Raw genomic sequence first — 6,172 nt, 5'->3', positions numbered from 1 at the left:
TTTTTAAAAATGACGGCTACCTAGTCATTATTAGTGCAAGCAGAGATTCGGTTGTGTTCTCTGATGATTTCCCTACATAAGCAACACAAGTTTGGAGTTTTATTGCTGCTGCATGGGAAAAACTGAGCTAACATTCAAGAAGTTTAAAACTGTAACTGACATTCAAATATAAGGACTATTCAATACAAATTTCTTACTGAGAAATTATTTCCCATTGCCTTTAATGAAGTAAAAGTATAGTTGGGAAATAGGAGAGGTTAATGGCACTTGGTTTCTATTTTTCTGCTGGTATTATCTGTGTGGTCTGGGAAATAAAGTCATCATGAATTAAATTTTACATCTGAAAGAATTTCATAAACGAAAGATGTGCTTCTATGATTAATTTTTACAAGATTTATATATTTCAAATGCAGAGTGATATATATGTATATGTGTATATATGTATATATATGTGTGTGTATATATATATATATATATATAGAGAGAGAGAGAGAGAGAGAGAGAGATCTTCCATCCCCATGTTCAAACCCCAGTGGCCACAAGAGCCAGGGCTGGGTTAGGCTGAAGCCAGTTAGGCACTCTATCCATCAAGGACCTGAGTACTTGAGCATATCCTGCTGCTTTGACAGGCTCATTAGCAGGAAGCTGGATGGAAGCAGAGCATTCTTTCCCAGGATACTGGTGTCCTAAGCAAGCAGTGGCTTAATTCCTTCACCACAGTTCCACTCCCTGATTAATTTTCAAAATATAATTTATCTGCAAAAATAGCAAAGGCAATTTTATTTTATGCATGTTTATATGCTAATTTAAATATTTTCTATTTTATATACTGTCCTTAAAATGTTTTAGATGCTTAATCCATCATTTAAAGTAGCATTTGTATTATTGACACAGCTAGTAACCAAGTTCATGTCATTGGACCACAGCTGAGAACCAGCTCCTCTGTACTCTGGTTTGAGAACAGAAGCGAATTGGGTAGCTTCCTATGCTAAGTATTGCCCTTTGTTGTAATGGGTTTGCAAAGCCTTTAAATTTCGGGCTGCTTTAGGTAATGATGTGCTATGGCTAATATATTAAAATACATGAAAACAAGTTTATAATTACACAAATCACAAGGAGAAACTCAGCTGGGAGCAGGGATTTGATTCAGGGGAGATGAGGGTGGAAATTTGAGTCAGGATTCCATTGTGGCTTGAGAAAGCAGCTCACCTCTCTGGACTGACTCCTACCTGAGCATGGGAGCTGCAGTGGACCAGGTAGGATTCGATTCTGTCTCCATTCAAGCTTTACATGCCTTGTGTCTGTTTTCTAGCTATAAGCTGAATTTTCCCAGGAGTTCATTCTTCTGGGATTAGCTGTAATTGGGTGCTTGTGACAGACAGCCAAAATGTACAGGATGAACATTCTGGTCTATTTTTACCGAATGCAGTGACCATCTTCCTTTGTCTTTGAAAGTACCATTTGGAATAGCTTTTGCCACCCCTAAGTATGGTAGGCAGCGGGCTTATTTGTCTCTGCCTAGCAGATCTGCAATGGATGTCTCGTTTATATTTACAACCCTCTAAGGATGTGTCCAGACAGATCCTCAACAGTCATCTGGAGATTGTTGCTCGCTTGGGAGTCTACGTTGTGTGCATGATGCTTGTCAGTGCTTGATGTTATATCACATTTGCTTTTAGAATTACAGACTAAAAATAATACCCACAGCTGATGCCCATGAGGCTTCCTATGGTGGCCAGTCTTTGAAATATTAATAAATGAAGGAGTGGGTGCTGGGTGCAGTAGCTGAGGTGTCTGCACCCCATGTGGGAGGGACTGGGTCAAGGCTCAGCTTCTCTGCTTCATATAAAGCTTCCTGCTAAAGACAAATTCTGGGAGGCAGTAGGTGAGGACTCAAGTACTGGGGTCCCTGACACCCATGGGAAAGACCAGACTAGGTTCCTGGCTTCAGCCTGGCCCAGGCCCTGGCTTTGACAAGGCATTCGGAGGGTGGGAACCAATGGAAGGAATCTCTCTTTTTCTCACAGATAAAATGAAAACAAATATAAGATCTTAAAAAAAGATGAGTTTAACATGAGATAACATTTAAAAAAATAAATAAGACAATTCTTTATATCCTTTCTGCAGTCACCGATCATTTGTGCTGATTTTGCAAAGCTCCTGCCCAGGCAGACAAGCCCTGGAGTTGGAATCTGCAAAGTTGATGATTAGTCGAAATGGTCTGGACTGCATCCACAGGACATCTTGTAGCACAATCAGGCACCACTTCATCACACCCGGTGACAGGACTTTTCCCGTTAAGTCTGTCAAGAGCCAGGAGCCAGGCAACAGCTCAGCAGCTAATTTGACAAGGCAACATACAAGGCTACTACATGGCTACTTCAATAGGTTGGAGGGTGGACCTGTCAAAGGAATCTGTCTTGCTCTTAGTGCTTTATACCCATCACTGTACCTGGTTGAACATTAACACTCGGAAATCTGCTGATTTCCCCCAATATCCTGGCCCATGCAGAGAAGGATCTGAAAAGAAAGCATGTGTCTTAAAGGTAGCTCCATGCCTCATTATCCCAAAAAGCATCAATCTTCAATTCATTGTTAAAGCAGCATCAAGGGACATGGAAATGTGGAAGGATGGGTGGAAATGCAGTGTATGGACTTTGAGCGTCTGCTATAATTCCCTCCCTTCCCTGGGATATTTATTTTGAAAAAAAAAAAAAAGTCAGCGACTTAAACAAGATGAAGAGCTTTCTTGTGGAAACCAAAGCCAAGAAACTGCAAACAATTCCCTCTCTTGTTTCTCTGTCTCCTGAAAGATTAAGGTGAAACAATCTTACATTTGTGTGTAGGCTTTTAACAAATGGTCAAAATACAAAGGCAAATCCTCAAGATAAATATCTAGAAATATAAAGACAATATTAAAATATAGAACTATTGCACAATAGCAAAAAATAAAAAACAGTAATTGTTTTGTGAGCACAGGAAATATTCTCGACCACTTAATAATTAACGGTACACAACGTGCCAATCCTTGAAGACATTATGTGTGTATTTTCTTTTTTTTGTTTTCCACAGCTGGATCAGAACTAGACTATCTAGAGGAATTTTCTTGAGATTTCCTCATCTTTTCTTAGAGCATCAATCATCGCGTCCATGTATGTGTATTTTCATTACAGATCCTTAAAATAGTTTCCAGTAGTTGTAACAATAGAAGAGGATGCTGGAACTTTCAGGAGATTCTTAGAGTCATTTTGTTAAATCCCTGTTTTTCATGGATGAGCACATCGGGTCCCAGAGTAGAAACGTGCTTCCAAGGCCCTTTCTTCATTCAGGCTCACTGCCTTCTCTACGCCACGTTGTCATGCTCTCGGAATTCAGAGAGAGGGTCCCTTTCCATAGACCAAATCCTGGGTGACCACATCTAACCCAGCTTCCTCAGAGCTAGAAACACAGATGAAAGAGACCAGCTAGCCTTTCTTTTACAGTAATCCTTTGCAAGTGACTGAGTTGTTCACAGGCAGCATGGAGACCAGCACATTCTACCCTTACTGAGTCCAAGCTGAGTTGACAACTAGGCACAGGTGACCACTGAGGGCGGAGGGCTGTGGGTGAAGGTGGAAGACTGGTTGGGACGAGGTGCGGGAAAGGGGGAGGCAAGAGCTAAGGAATCAACCTAACCGTGGTCTCAGGCACAAGTTATATACAGATAGTTTTTGATTAGCTTTTTGTTCATTGAAATTGTTGTTCCTCAACAAGCAAAAGATGCTGATAACCACAACAGAAGCAGAATAAGTTGCCAACAGGGGGAAAGTCCTTATTTCTGGCTTCTGTTAAAGTATTGAGCAGTTCGCAACCCTGGGTTACGAATTCCAATGTTCTGGTGATTGCGGGAGGTGTGTACTAGTTTCCCCTGCTGGACTAGCTGATTGTGCACCTGTTTTCTGCAGTTCTTGCCACTTCCCATGAACAAGATTAAAGCCAAATATTTTCTGGGTACCCTTGTACTTGCAATGCCATGTTCACATAGCAGAATTTAAGTAAAAACAAGCTGTTCCTTACATTCAAGTCTTCATTTAAAGTGGGAGTATAAAGCTAGACTTAGTAGAATACGTTCTCATATTAAGCCTATTATATGTATTGATGTTATATATTTTCTTCCAGTAATTATCTGGATTTACAAGCACTGTCCTAGCTTAAACTCTGTCCCTGAACGAGATGTAAGACAATAGAAGTAAAATCCAATGAAATCAGAAGAGTGCAAACTGTAAAATATTTGGGGCTGGCATTGTGATGTGGCCAATAAAGCTGCTGCCTGCCTTGCTGGAATCATATGTGGGCACCTGTTCATGTCCTGGCTACTCACTTCTAGTACAGACTTCTGCTAATTGCCCAAGAAAAGCAATGGACGATGGCCTCAGTGCTTGGACCCCTGCTGCCCATGGGAGAGACTTGGAAGAAGATTCTAGCTTCTGGCTTCTGGCTTCAACCTGGTCCACCCCTGGCTGTTGTGGCCATTGGGGAATGAATCAGCAGATGGAAAATTTCACTTCGTCTCTCTCTCTCTCTCTGTAACTCTGATTTTTAAGTAAATAAATAAAGTGTAAAATACTCATCTAAATCTTTCTCCACCCTATTATGTGTTCAGTTTGAAGGTAATTCCTTAGATTAAAGCAATTGGGGCTAGAATTTTGAGTTTCATCTCTGTTTTGTCAGTGGGGGGCGAGGGGAGCACTCAGAGGGTGGAGTCAGGCGAGATACTGATGTGGGAGTGGAGATTCTTCCTCTGGCCTCTCTTGGTGTGAAGCCAGTTCATCCAGCATGCCAAGGAATGCCCTGGTGGTGGCTTTGCCAGAGCAGCTACTGTCATCAGGTCCGCACTCTTAATTATGTGTGCTTCCCAGTTTAACTTGGAAACATCTCGAGGAAAATACTTTGGGTTTTGAGGTTTGCTGTCTTGAATTCTAGAAAGACTGTTACAGTGGTGTTTATTATTTTTTCTTAGATTAGATCCAGAGTAGCTGGTCTGGAGTGCTTTGTCACTCCAGAATATCTTTGATAGCAAATGTAATTTAAACATTCAGTTCTTGTCCTATGCTAGTGTTCTTGTATGAGCACTTTTATTCTCACCATTTCTGTTCCCCAATTCTAAATGAATCAGATTTTTTGAAAGAATTTTTTAAAGATTTATTTTTAATTTTTATTGGAAAGTCAGATACACAGAGAGGAGACAGAGAGGAAGATCTCTCGTCTGTTGATTCACTTCCCAAGCAGCCGCAACGGCCAGAGTTGTGCCAATCCAAAGCCAGGAGCCAGGAGTCTCTTTTAAGTCTCCCACAGGGTGCAGGGTCCCCAAGGCTTTGAGCCATTCTTAACTGCTTCCCCACGCCACAAGCAGGGAGCTGGATGGGAAGGAGGGCTGCTGGGATTAGAACCGGTGCCCATGTGGGATCCCGGTGCATGCAAGGCAAAGACTTTAGCCACTAGGCTACTGCACCAGGCCCAAGGGCACAACACAAAGGTGGCTCTATTCAAATGCAATCATTACAAGACATTGGATGCTGATGTTGGGAATGAGGGTAAATCATATCACTTCAATTCTAAGGCAGTTTAAAAATTTTGTTTTATTTTCAGCTATATGCTTATTCCCTGAAGAGAAAAGAAAAGCTGGAGGTATCAGGGAGACATGTTAAGCGACTTCAGGAACTGACTTGTTTTCCAGGACTCTTGTGGAAACATGGAGGTTGTGTGTGTGTGTGGTATGCATGCATGCACGTGTGTGTATCGGTATGAATCTGATAGAGTATTTCAGTGGAGAAGAGTCAGGCTGAAGACCCACATGAACATGCCGGCATTTCAGTACTCAGCTAGCGCTTAGTGAGCCCTCTCTGGCTGGGAAACAGCATGAGCACAGCCTTTGTTTTTATATTTCGGTTCATTACTGGTGGGACTTTTGCCAGCTAGAAGATGCTGTCAGAACAGCTTCAGAATTCAGACAAAGAGTCACGTCAGTTCTTATTTTAGGCGAACTGGTTCAGCCGTTCCTGTTTCAGAGAAGTAGCATGGGTTTCCCCTGGTGAGTCTAATTGGGAGGACTTGCTTCCACTTGAAAGATGTGGTAAACATCTGGCAAGACCAGCAGGGTTTGCAACGATGTAGAAATCTTGGAAGGAACCAG

General features: G+C 41.8%; 1 non-coding gene across 1 annotated transcript; it reads right to left on the bottom strand.

Moving 5' to 3' along the window:
- Positions 1-3,072: 3,072 nt before the first annotated feature.
- LOC118759489 (small nucleolar RNA SNORD20) lies at positions 3,073-3,151 on the bottom strand. Its single transcript, XR_004996217.2, has one exon. It is a non-coding gene; the product is annotated as a small nucleolar RNA SNORD20 (small nucleolar RNA).
- Between the last annotated feature and the right edge of the window lie 3,021 nt (positions 3,152-6,172).

The sequence above is a fragment of the Ochotona princeps genome, chromosome 13, assembly GCF_030435755.1.
Source record: "Ochotona princeps isolate mOchPri1 chromosome 13, mOchPri1.hap1, whole genome shotgun sequence".
NCBI lineage: Eukaryota > Metazoa > Chordata > Mammalia > Lagomorpha > Ochotonidae > Ochotona > Ochotona princeps.
The sequence above is the reverse complement of the archived record's forward strand: the minus strand, read 5'-3'. Positions and strand labels throughout refer to the sequence as shown.